Here is a 21,954-nt window from a genome sequence, read left to right as displayed (position 1 = left end):
ATATATATAAAAATTTGAAAAACGGTGAAACCGAATTTCGATGCTTAGGGAGGATTACCATAATCTAAAAACTTTGAGATGGTAAGACTTAGATGCACTCAAGCCAGCACACCACCACATGTCCATCTTTTTACGAGCTTAGAAATAATTATATGCATTAGGGTGATATAAAAAAAAGAAAAAAAAAGTATGTTATGAAAGTTATGTGTACTCTGAAAAGTTGTTCCAAAAAAGCAAATGATTATTAGAAAGTTATGTATTGTAAAATGCCAAAGAAGCATTCTCAAAGTTAGTAAAAGAGGCCAAATATGCACATACTAGACGAGACTTAGAGTTTACGTGTTACCAAGGGGATAGTGACTCTGAGGATACACTATTGGGTCTCAAAGTTTCTTAGTCAATAAAAATCAAATTAGGAATTTATAGGACAAAGTCCAATAATATTTAGGAATAGCTCGTACGACCTCCACAGGACCATGCATCCATCAAATTTCACTGAGTGCATCTAATTAGTACCATCAACGAGTCCTTGGCTTATGGTGATTTGTCGAACCAGTTTGCCTCGACTCTAGTTTTTCTAGCTCTCTTTGTCTGAGATGGGGTAAGTGTAGCCTTGATTTTTGGACTTAAAACGCTTAATGCAACGGGGGGCTTGATTGGTTAGTGGCTGGGTTTAAAGTGGACAAATATACCGGCAATCGCGGTCAATATATCGAGCAGTTTCTTGTGTTTTAGTAATATTAAATAATCTGGGAGTTTATTGTTTTCACTTGGTTATGATCCTGTGTAGATTTCTTTTTCAAGGACGAAAAAGTCTTACGTGTGGGGATGTTTGATGTGTTGTAAAACACACTAGTTTTCCGCACTATTTATAATTGTTTTAATCGCTTATTTTCTAATACTTAATTTTTTTAACTTGTTTTAGTATGATCTTACATTAACATGTATTTTGTAGGTTACGGGTTTAAAGAGAAAGAAACCGAGCCTTGAAACAGATTTAGAGGCGTTTTATGCACTATTATTGAAGAATCAAGTTAAAGGCCCGACCTATATCCATTTTGTGAAGCCCATATGTGTTATAATATAATAACAACAAAAAACAAACCTTAATCAGCCCCTAAATCCCGAAATCAACAGCAACCAGCCAATAAACTTTCGATCGGCAGCTTCTATGGTTCCAAGAAAGTCGTTTTTGCATCTTGTGAGCCAAGGAAAGAAGAAGTTAGCTAAGGGCGACTTGGGAAAGCAGCTAGGGTCGTTTCTCATCATTAATCTCAGCCCCAAACAAGAGTTTAACATCCATAAACTTTGTGTTCTTGTTAGTGTTTATAACTCTTTTGATTTTGATCTTTAAAGTTAAATTGTTTGACAATTGAGTTATGGTTTGAGTTGTTATTGATTATCATTGATTGTTGAATGATTTTAATTATGTTTATGATGATTAATAAGATGTTTAGAGTGAGTTATAGCTACTGTCCAAAAATCATGAGTAGCTAATCTTCTTTTTTCTACCTAGCTAAGATGATTATTGTTAGGTTTTAATGAGTTTTATGGATTGTTTGATCAATATGACTTGAATTGCAATTGAGAGTTTGGTTTAATATTGAATTAGGTTGTGTTTGGTGGCTGTGATTTTATTAATTATACTCATAAACCTCTTGCTTTGATTGGTTGAATTTGTTTTGATTGATTTTAGCTTGTTTGATTCTTTACTTGGTGTTGAGAATTTGTTTGCGGTAGATATCACCGTAGGGTTTTGTTGAGTGTGTATTGGTATAATTAAGCGAGTTAAGCACATTCTTAGAGAACGAGAGGTGATAGGAAGTAAGGTTGTCTCATAGCTTTTAGTTGTTAGGATTAGGATCGCGGGTTCAGTTCTTGTCGGGTTTAGGTTTGTGAGCGATTACTTGGTCTAGTTTAAGTTAAACCAAATTGTTCCTCTATCCTTGGTTGCCTAGTATTCATTTCCATAGGGTCGTGTGTCAGTGAAACCGAGAGGAAAGTCGACATTAGAACACTTTAGCAATTCGTTTCCCGGTTTGTTTTTAAAACTAGTTAAGTGTAAGTTAGGGTTTGTTAATGAGACCGAGAGGTGATCTAGCTTTCTTGAGCGAACCTTAGTTGTGTCATCCTTAGATACCGGTGTCGTGAGATTATTCAACCCATTAGCTTGTTAGACCTTCAATATGATTCTTACCCAGGTAGACGTTTTTCTCCATTGTCAGTCTCATTTGTAAAGTTTGGTTAAGTCTTGTTAAGTTAAGTCGTTTTATTTAGTTAAAGTAAGTTATGTCAAGTAGTTTAATTATTAAAAATTATTTAAAAAATATTATTCTTAGGAAGGTCTTGTCGAGGGTTCAGTTTTCATAAACGTTTTCACGTGTCCTCGTGTTCGATACTCGGACTTCCTTAGTTCTATATTACTTACGGTTGGTACACTTTCCGATTGTGTGTAGTTTTGTTAGGAAAATCCGTTTCATAAATTTAAAGCTTATTTGTGAGTTCCATAGAAAGAAACACCCTTTAGACACACATCAGATGATGTATCCTAGATTTATCCAGCTGATCTTGGATCATTTGCTTCCTGACACACCCAAGCCTGTGCACACTGATGAAGTTGATGAAGAAGGAAATGCTATAGAAGGTGATGAGCCATTTCATGTGAAGGTGATTCGACAGCCTGCTATGAAGGCTATTATTGAGCCCTCTGGGAGGAGTACTCACAAGTATAAAGGTGAAGAGCCCAGAGTTAAGTTTGGTCAGTTTATCGAGACTGAAACTGATTGTGAGGAGACTGAGGTAGAAGAGGAAGGTGATGACAGTGGTGATGACCATGATGATGATCATGGTCAGGATGTAGAGGGTGATGGGGAAGAGGAACAAGACGAGCTTGTTGATGAATCAGCTGCTGAGACTGAGCTGGAAGTTGATGTTGTGATGAGCACAGGTCAAAGAGAAAGCATGATAAAAGCAAGAGGAAAGCTGGTGAATCCTCTAAGAAGTCTGTTGCTGCTGCTGAGGAGGATGAAGAAGAAGATGAGCCAGAGCGTCCACCAAAACACTTGAAGAAGCCTAAAGATTCCAAGAAGTCTTCTCCTTCAAAAGAACCTCACATCAAGGTACGTTTTCCTTCGATTTCAGCTATGTTGAGTGAATCACTAGCTACACAAACCACCACACCACAGACCACCACATTACCTGACCCACACATAGGATCACCCACAACATTAGCCAAAACCATAGAAGCCCTCAAAGCCAAACAAATAAAATTCACCAAAGCCCAAACCTCAACCTCACCAAAAACCCAATAAAAGAGCAAACTCAAATCACCACCCAAATCCCAAACAAAAACAAAGCCTAGGATTATCCTGAAAACCAAAACCAAACCAAAGAAACCATCCCTTAGAGACGAACCCGTCGCATCTCCTGAAACCTCACCAACCCAACTAGACGAGCCCATGCCATCAATGTTTGAAAAACATTCCTACAACCACCCAAGCCGAAACCTTAACCTCCCCTAGGACCACCGCACCCATTACCTCACCAACTTATCAATTCACTTAAATTTATAGAGGCACAAAATTCTGGTCCCCTACATTCACATTATTCATCCAAACCCAAACAACCTCATCCACCATTGAAACCTCAACCGAACCTACCAGCCTACCCTTAGCATTAACCACGTCATTCCCAACCTTATCCCTAACCTAACCTATACCAACCACACCACGGTCAACCATATTAACCACACATCCCTCAATCTATAAGAGCCCCGTCATAGCTACCATTCCAATCTCAAGTGGAAAATCAAAGAACTCTCTAGTGTTTCAAGATCCTGTCCATGATAGGATCAAGGCATTGGAAGATGCAAATGAAAACCATGCCAAGCGTGAGTTAATGTTGATCAAATTTATCAAGGATCAACAAGCCATTAATCAAGAAGTGACTCGACAACGCGACACTCTGGCTGATCAATTGGCCATTCTACAAGAGCAGCGTGATCTGAATCAAGCCCGAATTAGAAGTCAAAAGGATTGGATTGAAAGGTTACATCACAGAATCAACAATCTGCAAGAGTTGCTCAATCACAATTCGTTGAGAAATGCTGATCAACATGATGGGCTGGAGAGACTTGAATCAAGTGTATCCAAACTGGAGACCGATCTTCCCTCCTCCTCTACCTTTTCAAGTGACTTTAGGAGGGAACTTGACTCAACACTTGATAAAGTTTAGATTGATTTTGAGCGACTAGGCTCCAGAGTTGGTTTGTTAGAAGATAGAACCAACAGAGATGTAGACAGGTTAATGGGTGAGAGTGTGAAGCTGTGTGACATGATTGAGCAGCTAGAAGGCGAAATAGAGGATCAGCGAGACTCTCAGGGTCGCATAAACGAGTCTTTGGTCAACCAGTACCTTGCAGTTACGGAGGTGATGCGGTTGACAGATGAGGATGTGGAGAACCTAAGGACACACTTAATGGAGACCTTTCGTGGGTTTCTCCGTGTAAATGAGCCAAGGACCGAGCAGAGAAACCGACGACAAACTGCTCTAGCTAATTTGGTCACTGATGCCGTAAGGGTCAAAGCTCAAGGAAACATGTACGGTTTCCTATACACGGGTGAACCAGAAAGGATGCTGGTGAAGGTGGTTCAGGTGCGAAGGCTAGTGCTGATGAGCCTGCTGATGTTGTTGGAACAATCATGAGCACTGAACCTGTGATTACTACTGCTGCTACATCTAGGTAGTTCAGTTCCACTAGTTCACAACTTGTTGCTCCTACCACTGTTAAACAAGTTAGTGTTGTGTTTACAACTGCCTTAGTTGCATATGTTCCACAACAACAAGTAGAAAAAGGTGGTGGTGGAGATGATGGAAACGGTGGTGACGATGATGTGTCTGATGATCAAGACGATGATGGTGACAACGATGCTGATGAGGAAGAAGATGATGAGAAGAAATATGATGATGATGACCACGAGTATGATAGTTTTGATGAACCTCGTGGTAGTGATGGTGGAAATGGTGATGATAGTGGTAGTGGTAATGCCACTAGAAATAATGCGGGAGATGAAGATCCGCCACATGAGGCTGAAAAGACTTGTGAGACCGATGTTGCAATTGAAGCTGAAATTGCCTCTTTGTTTAACGTTTATTCTTTTGCAGGTACCGACTTACATGTTCAAGAAGCCATGGAAGAAAATAAAGCCGATAGTATGACGACTTCAACTACTCACCTAATATGGATAATCCGGAAAGGGTGAGCAAAGAAACAGTTGATCGAGATACTGTTGTTGCCTTTATGTACCATTGAAGATGTCCGTTGTGACAACACGAACGCCATCGTTGGAAAGTTCAGCAAGTTTGTCCAGTAACTTGTTGAAAAGTAACCCTTTCAATATCCAGACGATATCTTTGAGTATGAGTCCAAGTGCGAGTGGTGATGGAAGTCAATAAGGCAAATACCAAAGACTAGAGGGAGATTGTAAGGCCTATTTCTAGTTTAGTCTTTTGTATTTTGTTTATGTTATGTTAGCATGTTAAACTGTGATTATGTATGTTTGAGCCCAATACCATATGTATTTGAGCCCATTGGGCCGTTTATAATGAATGATGTGCATGAGTACACACACTATATAAGTTGTGTGTAACTCATACACATAATAACTTTTGGCAAAAACCTTATCCACTAACTTACAAACTCTCTCTTCTCTTCTCTAACTCAAGACAATAAACATACAAATAAGATCCGAGATCTCGGTTCTAACTAGTTATTTATGCTAACTAGTGTAGAGGTTGATCCAAGATAACTAAAAATAGTTGTTATGTTGTTAGATCCGGTAAAGCGACCGACAATTTCATTAAAAAGTGAACATAACCCAACATAAATTAATCAAAATAGGTTCAAGAATATTATTAACTTCTTACAATAAATAAACTAAAATTAAAAAAAAATACATTCACAGTATTAGAAACGAAATATTATAAACGAAAAATTTATACAACCCCGTAATACAAGGGATCAAACTAGTATATATAAAAGAAAAGTTTGGTGTCGCTAACCCAGTGGTGGAACCAAACTTGTCCATACCATTTTAATTTTCCTTTTTAGTATTGGTAGCATAGAGAACGTAACGAGAACGGCCTAACGTCAATTTTTGTTTACGTAACGTAAACATACTGAATTCATGTAAACTCATTGTATCAACATCTGGGACTGACAATGCTAGGGTTGTGATGCCATTTAGTTTTTTTTTTTGTTTTAGTTCCAGTACCGTAACGAACGAGAAAGAAACCGAACGAATTCGCGTAAAGTCAACGCATTTTGTTTTAGTTCCAGTACCACCGTAACGAAAACTGACCAACTGCCATTTTTTTATCTCGGTATCGTAAGAAACCGACTGAATTCACGTCGACTTATCATCTCAACGCTCGAGACCGACAACAATTAAGTTTTACCACCACCGAGATTTTACCGACCTGCCTGACGCAACGCGCCGGGTAAATTCCTAGTTATTATAATAGTAATAATTGTTTCGTTAAGAAAAAGTTAGACTACATTTTCACGACAAATTCGATTTTATTTTATTTTTGTTACATAGTGATGCTTGCAAGGCAATACATAAATGAAATTTACTAGTTTTTACTAAAAAGTATAATGGCATGAAGATTTTGTCCCCATTTTTACTTCAGTTTAACAACTTGAAAATGTATCACCTGCAAGAAAACATATATAATCAAGAAAACATATATAACTAGTCATAAGGATTTAAACGACTCGGCCGAGTAAAAAAAACGATTACACTTAGGCCCTAACGAGTAACAAGTTATATAAAATAATTTATTAAACGGCGATTGTATAACAATAAACATAGCAAAAATGCAGTATTAAAACGGCATCTTGTAATAGATAACTGATAATTCGTGAAGCTCTCGATCCTAATATTCTTGACAACGAATTGTTTGAGTACTGGATGATTTTTTAGAAGACATAATTGCTAAAAATCAATTCTAAGAAACATAAAATTATAACTCAACAATTATTAATTTTGGGATCTACAACAATACATAATTGATAGTTTAGGACGCATAACTGCTAATAATACATCTAATTTAGGACTCAACAATTAACAAAACACCTAATATAGGGATAGATTAAATTTTATATATAAAAAACAAATATTCGTTTTTTATGGTTGACGATGATGTACTAAGTGGTCGATTACTCGACAGCTCCGTCTCGGAACCTTGTGGGGTTAGGAGTAAAGCATCCCGAGGTTGGCGCATCTCGTTGAGCGTGGAGAAGCATTGGGAACCCCAATTTTTTTCTTCGGAGCCGTTTCTTTTCCCGTCCCCCCGCCCCGGCATAGCGCTTCGCTTCCGGTTCTTCGGAAGAATCAAGTTCTCCCTTCTTCATTGATCTGGGGGGAAAAGGAACCGTCTACCAGTTGGGAAGCTAGACATCAAGTAAGTGGCTTGATGAGGATAGCGATTTCGGCTGAAAGCAAGCTTGATTAGGGGTAAGGCAACAGGGCTTAGTACGAAGACTAGGAATGGGATCGATCGGAGAGACTTCTTTGATCTTTTACCTTATTATAGTAATTCAGTGCTACCGAATCGCCTTCTAGACAAGGATAGTGAAATAGGATCCATCACCTTGGAATAGGATCAAAGAGGATAGAGTGAGTGGAATATGTAGGCGGTGGTAAACTCCTCTTTTCGGTAGTGGAAGGGAAGCTCGTCCTCTTATTGTTTGTTTCAATACCCTCGTGGCATACAACCGAAACAACTCCCGCTAGATAGCCGCCCCTTTCTCTCTTTTTACAGCCTCGTGGACGGACGAAAGAAGGTAAGTTACAGAACGGGGCAGTGAAGGCTCGCGAAGTAGGCAGCAAGCAAGAGCTTCTATTAGTCAAGCGCTAGCGCGCCCCTCTCTCTAAAGGGGTGTAAGCACTTTACTCGCTAGGGGATGGGATTCATTCACTTGCATTCCTGCTAGCACTACAAAAAGCTCCGGTCTTAACGCCCCTACTACTGCTGTGCAGCCTTTCCTCGGGTTCGTAGAGTCGGGTTTCCCGTTTACCCAAAATGAAGTCATTTATTTCATATTCATATCTAAAATTAGAAATGAAAATGATAAAAGATTTGGTATAGTTAGTCGTCATAGTGTATTGATTCTATCCTTCCCCTATTTGCCTTCTACCCCAAAAGAAAAAGTGTTAAAGTTACCAGAGTAAAAATACCATTTTTTTTGACAAAAAGTATTGCGGAGACAGGATTTGAACCCGTGACCTCAAGGTTATGAGCCTTGCGAGCTACCAAACTGCTCTACCCCGCGCCGAAGAGAAGAACTGAAAACAAATATACAAGCAAGGAGTGAATGCGCCCCTCTACCATATCTGTACAAATAGAATAGCCTATTTATACAGAATGGTAAAGAGGCCGTCTATGATCATCGATCAGTCCCCCCTTCGTCGGGCGGTGCTTGTGTGGGGAGTGCGCCACCAGATTTCGGGCTTGAAGCTCTCACCTTACCAACGAGCCGACAGCTGATGGTTGTTGGTCACGACTACTACAAAAAAGCTCCAATGAAGATGAATATTTCACATGGAGGAGTGTGCATCTTTATATTGGGTGTTCTTCTGTCGTGCGACCCGGCGGATTATGTGCGACGTGTGGCCCACGCCTCCTATTTGTTCAGGCGTGACTCTTACTTGCTCGCCGCTTCTCTTTTTTCATTTTCATTTATATTCTTTTTATTTTAATTTGAACCCAGTAACTCAATAAGTTATAGTTGAGAACTTAGATTATGAATAAAAATATTATTTAGCCCAATAATTAATATAAGGATTTAAGCTTTTAATATAATCCGATAATTTTTATAAGGTTTTATATTTTTAAATACACTAGACAAATGCTCGCGCAATGCGGCAAGGGTTTGAACGAAAACCCTGTTAATTACGATACAATTATGAGTGTTCATGACTCAGTTTAAAAACTTGAAACTACTTAAACTGCTCATCGGTTTGGTTTCACGTTTGGGTTTTTACTTTCGGTTTGTTGATCGGTTGCAAAATTTTCAAACCGTAACAAACGGTTTGGTCTGTAGTTTTTAGCAAAAAACAAGCAAAATGAAACTAGATCATACTGTAAATGTTGAATGCATTTTAATCTTTTTTATTATTTAGTATTAGATATGTTTTGTTATATATATTAGATATTGTAAAAATATAATTGCAAGTAAACTTGACTATTACAACTTTAAATTAACCAAATTCTAGTATAAGTTTTTTGTAATCTTTTTTCTTGTTATTATTTCGCCTCTTATGTCTTCCATTAATGTTTACCATTTGTGTGGCTAAAATTATCTTCTTGTTATGATCTCTCACGTATCATATTTTGTTAATTCTTTGTTAGAATTGACGGTACAGTTAAATTCATAATCATTTTAAATAAGATTTATTATCACAACTTAAATTGTGAAATTAAATCGGAACCAGTCCGTTAGTAATAGTTGAGTTTCAGTGTTCAATGATTTAGCTTTGGTTTTGGACGGCAAAATTCAGTACTAACGGTTGTGCTCACAAGTTTAACTTAAAAACCATTAAAATCAGCGTTGAACACCCTTACATAAAGTTTTATTATTTATAATTGAAAAAATTATAATATTATCATACTCAAATTAAAGAGAATAAAATTTTCGTTTTATAGTGTAATTTTATTACAAAAATATTAACGTATTAAAAAGTTATAACCGTTAAAAAATTGTGGGTGAGAAGTTCTGTTACACCCTAACTACAGCCTAGGCGTGTGACTCATATGTTGGTACCACATTTGTAAATAAATCAAAGTCACGTTTGAAAGTGGAAGTCTTTATAAACATGTGGATTTATGATATAATATTTACATACAAAAGACGGGATTTAAAAGTTTCTCGTTTAATGTTAAAAGATTACTTGTTTTATGTTTACAAAACCACCATTCATTTTATAATACGGTAAACAAAAAGATCCGAGCCATCAGATATCTTGAGCACTTCATCATTCCAAGCGCTAACCTTGATCACTTGCAAAATGTAAGAAAATATGTCAGCAACGAATGCTGGTGAATATGCTGACGCAAAAAATATTTTCTTTACTTAATCATCCCTCGAGACTACGTAGGTCTCGGCCCATCGTGGCTTAGGAACAATCAAGTTAAAACAACACAATTCATAAACTCAAGTCTCTATACTCGGATCCCCCAGCAAACACCGCAGCGTTCGACTAGTTGAGTGCCTATACGTATACACAAGGTCATACTCCCCGCAGGCGAGCGTAATTGTGACCAGGTGTGATGTGCCCATCACATATGTAAGGATCCAGACAAATGTACACGATAGCCTAAGGCCAGTGTTTATACCCTTATTTATAAATATTTTAGAGACACTTAGTCTCATGTAAAGTTTTTCATATAACACGTTTGACTCTTTTGAAAACAAATTTGTAAAGTTGCGTATTCACCTTTTTCAATTTGGACCGGCTTCAAACACCGTCCGAGGGCCCTTTTCATTGCTATCTCGCACCTATAGTACGAGTATATCCATTTATTAGTCGGATATACAATCCGGCTTAAGACCTTTAGTCTTATTTTATAAACTTTACCTCGATGAACATTTAGTTCAAAATTTCTTTTACTTTAAAACCTTTAGTTAAAAAGTAATATTTTAGTTTATTTTCATAAAAACCCTACGTTTCTTCTTCTCTAAGAAACGTATTCTTTTCTTTTCTTTTCTTTATTATTTAAGAATAATTATTATTACTTAAATAATATTTTCATAACAAAGAATCACATATAATATAATCACACATTGATATATATATATATATTTATATATATTCATAACTCTATCCTTTTCTTTTCTTTGTTATATTTTCTTTTATTTTATCGAGGTATCGAGTATAACCTCGAATTAAGGTTTAAGCCTTTATAATATTTTATTATTATTTCATTCGAGCATTATGCCTACCTTTTCTCGGCATATAAACCCTAAATACTGGAGCAGCACCTCAACAACGTTTCACCTTCTTTATCTTCTTGCTCAAACTTCTTTCTCGTCACCTTTCCTTGGCAAACAAATCTATGAATACCAATACTTCAACACTCGTCGGCATGCTTAATCATCATGATGTCGGAAATGGCAAACTCCTTCTTGGTTGATACGTCGGTGGAAAGTGGTACGAACAGCGAGGAAACGAGCACGGAAATCAAGAAATCGGGGCACGGTTTTCGAGGTTGATCGATGGAATGGTTGTGATATTCTAGTGAGATGTTAGAGAGAGAAAGGAGATCAGATTTTGGTGTGCATCAAGTGAGATCCCGACCTTGCTATTTATAGGCAAAATCTGGCAGGGCATCGCGACACGCGATGGCCTTAAGCTGGCCCGTCGCGTATCGCGACATAGCCTTGCGTCGTCACCCAGTAGGTCTGCCACGTGGCAGAAGTTGTGCCACGTGTCGACAGGTGGCGGACGACGTGCCACGTATGGCCATGTGGCGGACGATGTGCCACGTGTGGCACGTGGCAGGCCACGTGCCTCGTTTTCAGACAACCCATCGCGATACGCGATGGGTCTCTCTTCTGATCCATAGTATATCGCTATGGGTCAGGAAAATCAGATTTTTCATTTTAAACCCTAAGTTTTGGAATTTGACATTTTAGGTCCTTTGACTTTGGAAACTTGACATTTTGAACCCGAAATTTTCACGATGTTACAAGTTCGTTTAAACTTGAAGTTAAAAACATAATTTGATTAAAGATAAAGAGACAAAATTTTAAGTTGATTGAATTATATATATACTAGTTTTATCCCCCGTATTACGGGGGTTGTTTTATATTATTTGTTTTTAATATTTATCTATTTTTTGAATTTGTATTTTTTTATTGTATGATATTTATAATATACTTATGGTTTGATATTAAATTGTTTTTCAAATAAATGAGATGTTATAACCCGGTTTAAAAGCTATATGAGTTTGATGAGATCCAAGACTCGTTTATTTTTTTTACTATAAACTTGTTTTTTAATTATAAATAATATATATATATTTTTTAAATATATTAGATATTAATTTTTACTATATTCCTACTTTATAGGATTTTTGTATCAAATATTTGGTGAGATTAGTTTTTAATTTAATGAGATATTATAACTCGTTTAAGAAACATTTGGGTTTGATAAGACCCATACCCGTGAATTCGGTTCAAATGCATGAGAAGTCTCAATTTAAAAATCAAGCAAATCTGGTGACTCCAAAAAAAAGGAGTGAGCGACCATATCACGACACATAGGATTTTTATATTTTCGTTTATATATATAGGGGTGGGATCTAGAGAGAACTCCTCTTAAAGAGAGAACTAGAGAATTAGTAAAGAATTATTTTTAACTATTTTATAAAAAAAATATTTTGTGATTTTTTTTTCTTTCCTCATTCTAATAAGACGATATTAATACTAGAAAAAAAAACTTGTCGGTGTAGTACTGTAGTGCATATTTGCACTAATCCCTATTGCATATATACAATAGTGTTTTATTGCATATAATACAACACAATTGCATTATTCAATACACACTATTGAATATATGCAAATACGACACTAATAATTGTATGCAAAACACATTATCGCATATATGTAATACAACAATAATGCACATATGCACTATATCGATTTTTTTTAATTTTTGTATATAATATAACACTATTGCAAATAAACAATACAAACAACTATATATATGTTATTCAACACTATTTCAAATATCAAAATGCACACTATTGCACATATGCATTATAAAAAAAGTCGGTGTATTGCATATATGCATTACTCGTTAATTTTTTTTTATTTTTTTTTTCATTTTTATATTTTTTTGTGGTGAAGAATAATAACATATAAGAAGGATGAAAGAAAAAAAATCAAAAATATTTTTTTTAATTAAGTTAAAAATACTTCATTAATAGTTCTCTAGTTCTCTCCATAAAATGAAGTTCTCTCATGATCCTCTCCTTATATATATATATATATATTAAAATCCAAATGTTAGTAACTCACAAACTTCACTATTTATGAACGTAACCAACTACATTTTTACATGTATGTTAAGTAGTTAAAATTTAATTATTCTTAATTTAGGGTTTAAAATTATTTTGTGTTTTGTAGTTAATTTTTAGTAAGACACATGGCTTTATTCTATTCATTTACAACATAAATTCAATAATCATTTTCATGTTTTTTATTTCTATAGCTCATATTTCACAAATTCTATTTTTGAAAATATATATCTTTTCAATTTCTGAATACATTATTGCGACACATTTATTAATATTTATGTTTCAGTATAAGTTTCGTTCAAAATCGACCTCGTCATATATATATAATATGCTTTTAACTTTTTTTTGACAACACAATCTTACTTTAAATTTCGTATACAAACAACTTTCAATAAAAGTTTTATTCGAAACCGATCTGAGTCATATTCCAAATTTCGAATACAAACGACAATATTTATATGAACACTTTGATATAAATTTTATTCAATACCAAGCTCAAACAATGCACAACCAAAACACACATGTCAAAGTATATATGTTTTCTTCACAAAAACTTAATTTTGTTTCAATGCATCCTTATTTCTATCTACGTTTCCCACTTTGGTGGGGTGGTAGGTTGCTTAAGGTATTAGATAGGAAGCCAAGAGTTCAATTTCTATGTAGTGTAACATTTTGCCGGTCAAAAAAAATATCCATGTTTCGATGTAAATTTTATTAGCATCAGAGTTGTCGTAACGCTCATATAGTTAAACTTCAGCAACCTTTTGTTTTATCAACATACCATCACTACGCACCGGTTAACATGTAACAACTCTTCCGCTGCAACGCGCGTGCTGTTTACTATTTATGTTTTAAAGACAAGTACTCCTTTTTACACATGTACTTTATGCATTAGCACTTGTAAAACTCTTAAAATCAAGTGTCTTAATATACTCTTATTTCATTTATTAGATATAGTACTAGTCAAGTGCTCGCGCGATGCATCAAGGAACAACACTTAATGGTTGTTAGCGAGCCAAGCCTAGCTGAGCCAAGGCTAGCTCGAGCTTGACTCGAACTTCGTATTGAGCCAACTCAGCTCGAAAATAGAGTTGAAATCTTAAATTCGATTTCATCTTGATTATTTAATATTTATATAATTTGAGCTTTTTTAATCATATATTCTTGTAAAATATATATGAAGAAACATGTACCTTATAATTTGCATCTCGATATTAAATACCATTTACATCAAAACGTCGACAAAAAAAAAATCATGTCGCAACGGTATGTTCAGTTTTTGTTTAACATAATATTTTTAACCATACAAAAAGGGGAAAAAAGATAAACTTATCAAGTCTATGGATAAACATTAAAGTGCAAATATATATCACTATTTATAGAAATAACAAAAGTGATATAAAATTTTAAATATTATTATTGTAGTTACCATTAAAGAATGAAAACATATTAAGTTTTAAATAATGCTTTATTGACTTGTACATTAATGCTCCACTAACTTGTACCTTATAGTCTAAATATCGACGTTGAAAAGTTTCATCGAAGCGTAGAAAAAAATAAGAACGTCGCTATGGTATGTTCAATTTTTTTTTAAAACATAATTATTTCAAAATATGAAAAAAGTTAAATAACTTAAATAATTTTGTCAAATAGAGGATTAAAGATGAGGAAAGAAACCTGTAAATATATTTAGAATTTATAAAACTTGAGTATAGTTAAGTGGACAATGTTGTAACTATCATTTATTAATTAAAGTTAACCGTTTTTGACTTTTTTTATTGAACAAATTTTCCCTTATCCCTTATCCTAGATATATTGTAGGTTACATAATATGTTGATTAATTTGTAAAACTAGTTGTCGTAATTTATTAATATCTTATGTCTTATATACGGTATAGAGATAAAAAAATTTAACCATCAAAAGTCTCGGCTGAGGATACGGCTCGCCTCCTTTATGGCCGGGCCCTGATGTATGCATCAGTCACATGTTGTGCTAAAAGATCATCTAGAACATTTTACTTTTGTCAATTTGTCCCTTGGTTTTAAGTATTCATCAACTTTGATCCTTTTCCTCCACCTTGGAATGTACCTTGTTTGTTATGTATCTTAATTTTCTAATTAATAAAATTTTTTTTGCCGACTCCATCCAATTAACCCGAATTTAAAACACAAGCATATTCCATGGTGGTATATATAATATGTGTACATGAGAGAAGGAGACCCACCCTTCCCAACCAAATGACCGTTTGCAGCCGCAATTCCCCACCAGTCGGACCTCCCTCCACATCTCTACTTGTTAGCGAACCTACATAGAAGCGAGAGGGAGTTTGTCTTCCTATGTGAACAAAAAAGTTTTAGTGTTACCGAAAAATTCTCGATATACCATTGTGAAATTTTGAAACTGATCCCGATGTAATTTCAAGACGATCCCTAAAAAATTTTTAGACCGGCCTTAATAAAAAAAGGAAAATTTTATTAATATAATTTTATAAATGTTATATAAATAGTTGTTCCAATTAATTTTGAGTTTAATAACCCAACAAGTCCAATAACTCAATACTCAACTAAACTTTTAAGCCAAAAACCCAATGTAAAGCCTATCCAATTTTTAGTCGGACCATTCAACCTTCATTGTTCACCCATTCCGGGCATATTCTAGACGTCACAAAATTATTGTCCCAATGTCTTCAAAGGAAAGAGCAAGATTTGGTGAACACAAGTTCATTGGTATCTTCTACTAAACATCAACTTGAAGACTTTAGCTTAGTGGGGCATAACAAGTTCGTTGAGAATGTTAACTCTTGCTGTGAAAAACATAGAACAATAGAGGTAAAGATGGATGATGACTACATTAACCCACTAAGAGCATTCTCAACTTATTCCCTATAAATATGTGAGCGGAATTTGTAAATTATATGGTATGGTTATTAAACTTATATGATAAGAGAGAAAATGTTATACGAGAAAGTTAAATCTAGGGTTTCACTGTTCACACCGTATAATTTTTAAATATTTTTTGAAAGTGGTTGTGAGTGAAGGAGAAATAAATGATAATGATAAAAGTATAAAAATGTACTCCCTCCGTCCCTCTACAAGTGTCATAGTTTGAAAAACACAAAGTTTAAGAAAGTTTGAATGATTATACTTTTTGATTAACAATTGACTATAATGCCCTTGATATATATAAAAAGACAAAATTTAAGAAAGTTTGAATGATTGATTTGTGCAAGGGTAAACTTGGAAATTAGTTAATAAATTTTGAAAGTGGACATTTGTAATGTGACAAACTAAAAAAGAAATGTGGACACTTTCAAAGGGACATAGGGAGTATTATCTGTGAGAGAGAAACTGTAGTGATTTTTAGTGTAATTATATGATATATATAGATATACGGTAGAGAACTGAATGCGAATGCTCTAATGCTAGGAAGAAAAAAAAACAAACACAAAAATCGCCACTATTATGAGTGTGATTGCTTCAATATGATTATATATTTGCAAATCCAAGAGTTTAGGGACCGTTTTAACGAGGCAATAGGATGAGATCAGCATCGTACCCGTACCTAAAAACAGTACTTATTATCAATGTTAAAGTAGCTGATGTATGGCTAGATTTCAAAAAATGAAAACTCGTAGAGAACAACTTTAAATATGTTGGTTATTTGATATTTTGTTTGGTTATTATTTTATATGACCTGACCCGACCCAATTCGATCCAACCAGAATGGTCAAACAACACTAATAAAAAGTTATATACTGATTTGACCTGACCCGAATGACCAAACTGGACCGAAATTTTTTTATATATAGCTGAGTACCGTCCCAAAAATTTTATGACATCTGTTAGAGAAAAATTTCTAAATCCGTTACTGTCTATCCTTTTTTCTGCCTGGGTGCCACCTCCTTGAGTGACTAGATAACTTTTTCCCAAAATAGTCATAGGGGTCTTGGACCTATTCCCATGGTGGTGTGTACGTGCCCACATGTTGTGTACTAAAAGATCATCATCTTAAACAATTTTACTACTTTACCGCCCACTATTCGGTAAACAAACGTTATAGAATGTGGAGAACAATTATATATATCTGTCCACGTGAAACGTGAAGCTTTCTTAATTAATCTATTAACTAAAACTGCGGATAAGTTAATTTAAAACAGATTCACTTCTAGAAAACAAAGTTCGAGAATCAAAGTGCAACGAACAATGATATCATATATCGTCTTAAAATTTTTATTTTAATATCATTTTATGTACCGGTAAGGAACGTGGAAGTTAGTCCAATCGTATATTAAAGATACACCATGTGAACATATAATTATCCAACTCGGTTCTGATATAATGAAACATACACATATACGCATGTATACATACATATATATACATATTGCAGCTATAAAAGGGACTTGGCAGGGATGCACTATCACCAATTCACCATCTTTTCTAATCTTATTTACTTAATTATACAGCCAGCAATAACCATTTTACAATATGGAAGTTGAACTCATTTCCAAAGAGAACATCAAACCATCTTCTCCAACACCACCCCACTTGAAAACATTCAATCTTTGTATCCTAGATCAACTTGTTGCCCAACCTTACATACCCATCAGCTTGCACTACCCTAATCGCAATGGCGAAAATATATTCCAAGCCCTGGAAAGATCGTTGCTTCTAAAGAAATCATTAAGTAAAACCCTGACCCAGTTTTACCCGCTTGCGGGAACCACAAAAGATCAACTCTCGATTGATTGTAACGATGTTGGTGCTAATTTCATCTTAGCTTTGGTTCATGGTCGTTGTGACGACTTTCTACGCCAGCCAGACTACCAATTGATCAATAAGTTCTTGCCAATCTATCCCAGTTTCAACGGACCTCGAGGTGCTCATGTAACAAATGTTCAAGTGAACATTTTCGAATGTGGTGGAATCGTTATTGGGCTCAACATTTCACACAATGCACTTGATGGGGATGGCCTTTACACTTTTCTAAAAGCATGGGCTAACATGGCTTGTGGAACCGAAGTAATTTATCCGAACTTGACTGCATCATCAATTTTTCCCGCTAAAAGCTCGTGGCTTAGAGATGCAGCAATGATGTTTGCTGAAACAATGATAAAGCATGGCAAGTGTAGCACGAAAAGATTTGTTTTTAGTTCGAAGGCCATAGCCGAACTAAAAGCTGAGGCCACAAGAAATGGAGTTCAACAACCATCAAGAGTTGAGGTGGTATCTGCTTTGATATGGAAGTGTGCACTTGCAGCATCTAAAGAAGTATGTGGTTTCCAGAACACTTCTCGTTTAACCCATCTTGTGAATCTTCGTAGAAAACTTGCAACGAAAATGTCAAAAGACTTCTTGGGTAACATTGTTTGGATCTCAAATGCGGTGTGTGGAGATAGCAATGAGACCACATTGCATGGTTTGGTAAAAAAGGTGCGTGAAAGCTTTGCAAAAGTCGACGTTGAGTTTGTGGACAAAGCGCAAGGTGACGAAGGGTATATTGCAATGCAGAAGTGGCTTCAAGAACATGGAGCAATGGACACGATAAACAACTATTTATTTACAAGTTGGTGTAACATGGGTTTCTATGATATTGATTTTGGTTGGGGAAAGCCGAATTGGGTGACTGGTATCATAGGCGATGACTCGTCAGTGTTCATAAATTTCGTGACTCTAGTGGATACAAAATGTCACGGAGGAGTAGAAGCGTGGGTGAATTTGAATGAAGAAGAAATGAAGATTCTGCAATGCGACAAGGAGTTACTAGCATATGCCTCTATCAACCCAAGTGTACTACCAAATGATGATGATGTCGATGATATAGTACAACACATATCGCATGCTATGTAGATCTAACGGTTGGAAATCAAGGTATAATTCAATCTATTGAAGCGATATATTCAAATGAAAGATACAGATTGGATGGGTCAATAAAGCGGGTTAATAAGTGTTTCGTAGTCTACAAGGAGTGTGACAGTTTGGATTTTTTAGTTGGTTTATTGTCATGGCTTTGTTCTCCAAGTTTTCTTTTGTATTGTTAATTAACCTATATGTTCTACTGTTTCTTCTATCAAATTAGTGCATTCTTATTCTCTTTCTATAACTTGCTTGTTTGTCTCCAAAACCCAAAAACACCAACACTCACAACATGGTTTGAAAAACACAAAATTTAAGAAAATTTAAATGATTGTATTTTTTTCTTAACAAATGACTATAATACCTTTAATATATATAAAAAGACAAAATTTAAGAAACTTTGAATGATTGCATTTTAAGGGTAAATTTGTAAATTAATTAATAAAGTCTGAAAATGAACATTTGTAATGGGACAAACTAAAATGAAAATATAGACACTTTCAAAGGGACGGAGGGAGTAATTATAAAGTCATATGAGCTCTTACATAATATCCGTGTTTTCAAAGTTTTTCAAACATAAAACACAAATGATTATTATTGAATAAAACTTAGTATATTATAGAGATAATATCACTTAAAAACCCTCATACACGTAATTAACTTGTATCTCTCTTGATAATCACTAACTTGGTCCTTCTATTTGTAATGTACTAATGTGAACTCTAACTTAGCTAACAAGAAATCTAATAGTCCTAATTGGCCTTTAAGTAACCCATTAATAACCCTTTTTAATTATTGGGTTGGACCTTTTTCTCAGGCCAAATAAAAATTAAGCCGAAAGTTGTATTGAAATTAAATAACAAGTTACAACATTTAACAAATGTTTGAACACACATAAAGGCTGCCTACGTTCACCAAAACATTGCTTTAGTTCAAATTAGTTGCTGAGATCAAGAAGTGTCTATTCTTAAGGGGTTGCGCGTGATGATCTTTGCGTCTAAACTACCAAAGGGGCCAGTACTGCGATGGTTTGCACGCGCAAGGTGTTGCTTGCCTTTACATTATGGTTTAACCCTCATGCATGATCATGTTTATTTTGTACTGAATTCCAAGCATAGAGTTGAACCATTTTAGCCAACAATCACCTTGTTAGATTGCTTTGTTCCCAAGGTCCTTCATTCAATCAAGATCTCTCACTTCTTTAAATTATATCCTTGGTAAAGCCTTTACCCTTTGTTAATATATATCTGCCTTTTGTGGCTCCCTATTAACATGTTCAACATGAATATTTTTCCTTTTCTACACATTCACGAATTGAATGAAGTGGTATCTAAGCTTGCATCAACGTAAATATATACTTGCTTCACCTATGGAATTCATACTGGTTTTGTTATTAACAAGATGGTTGATTTGTTGCCCACACGAAGTAATGCTTCGTTTTGCTTTCATCCGATTAATTCGTTCAACAAGCTTCTTAACCTTAGTGCTTGGCATGCTGCTGATGCCACTGCTAAAAATTTCGATTCACAAGATGCGAGTTCTGTTGTCCCTTGGTTATGACTTGACCATGCTAATGTGCATCATTAAAATAGAAAACTATACTCATGGTTCATTTCTTTTATCAAGGATATCTACCTCACAACTACTCTCACTATAGCGATTGGTCCCGCGACATATATATTCTGTACTTTTGTTGTTATGCATTTAACAAACATGTGAGTATTCTACCTTTCTAAAGAATTAATCATATTATACTTGGAGCAAACTGTCTAAACATATAGGACAACCTGTACTTCTATAAACTAAGAAAAGTTAATGTGGGGATGGTTCACATTCCCTTAAATATTTGAGGAATTTAATAAACTACTTAGCTCATTCTTTTGACTAATATAAGTGAAAGTGACTTAAAAGACTAACGACCAGATAATTTTTAAGCATTTGAATAAAATCACCTATGTTATAATTCACTTTTACAATAGTAAAATTATTAGCACCATGATTACTTCATATATAGTTCATATGCTTTTATGGATTCTCTCGCCGGATTCTAATTCTTCAACGGTTACGGTGATAATAGTTCTCGGTTGATTTCACTTCCATATTCTTAGTTATATAAGAATTAGGTTTGAGAAGAAGTAAGAATATCTCAACAATTAGATTATTAGTTAATGGTTAAAACAATGATGACATTTACTTCGATACATGACATATTAAGAGGCATTTTAATAGATAAAGAAAGGGTCTTTATCAATCTAAACGTGATTCTAAATTATCATTTTGTGACTGCATGTTTAAATTGATTGAAAGCTACATTTATTGGTTTATAAATTAATATGAGAACTATCAACATGAATCGGTAATTTTATTTAAAACTGAAGTTGCTTTTATACATTCAATATATAAACGTATAATTAGTTAATATTCTATTAGTTATGATAGGATTGTATTTCCTTGTATTTGATTGATCCTCCTTGATCTTAGGAGTGATTTGTGTAAACTTCAGTATATATTTTTATTAATACAATCTCTCAAGATCATTGAGGTTGTTTACTTTACATGGTATCAGCCTAACATCAGTCCTCTCTCGCTACCCTTCTCTACCGTCCTCCCTTCACCTTCTATCCATGGCCGATCAATCTTCCTCCTCCGCCAGCTTAGAGTCACTCTCCATGAGTACTCTTCTTCATCTTTTTACTCTAAAACTCACCCCAACCAATTACCTAGTTTGGAAGAATCACATGCTTCCTATTTTCAAGCCTTTCAAAACCTTCTTCATCACATTGACGGGTCCGTTCCTCAGCCCTCATCAACAATCACTGTTGAAAATAAAATTGTTCCAAATCCAGAGGTAGCTACCTGGATGACTCAGGATCGAAAGGCGGTTATTATTCTTAATGCTTAGTTGACTGAAGAAGTCGCATCTGAAGTGCTTGGTATTTCGGGTGCCCGCAACATCTGGCTCGCATTAGAATCTGCTTTTTGCAGTTTATCGGTTGAGCGCATGTACTCTCTCAG

The 21,954-nt window shown here is 35.1% G+C and overlaps 1 non-coding gene and 1 pseudogene across 1 annotated transcript; one reads left to right on the top strand and one right to left on the bottom strand.

Moving 5' to 3' along the window:
- Positions 1 to 8,261: 8,261 nt before the first annotated feature.
- TRNAM-CAU (transfer RNA methionine (anticodon CAU)) lies at positions 8,262 to 8,335 on the bottom strand. The gene has a single exon. It is a non-coding gene; the product is annotated as a tRNA-Met (tRNA).
- A 9,000-nt stretch (positions 8,336 to 17,335) lies between these two features.
- On the top strand, positions 17,336 to 19,220 carry LOC143544740 (epi-neemfruitin B 7-O-acetyltransferse L7AT pseudogene; annotated as a pseudogene).
- Positions 19,221 to 21,954: the final 2,734 nt, after the last annotated feature.

Source organism: Bidens hawaiensis, unplaced genomic scaffold, assembly GCF_021521415.1.
Source record: "Bidens hawaiensis isolate Kalapana, Puna unplaced genomic scaffold, B.hawaiensis_p1.1 tig00013743_1, whole genome shotgun sequence".
Lineage (NCBI taxonomy): Eukaryota > Viridiplantae > Streptophyta > Magnoliopsida > Asterales > Asteraceae > Bidens > Bidens hawaiensis.
This window is presented reverse-complemented; position numbering and strand designations above follow the sequence as displayed.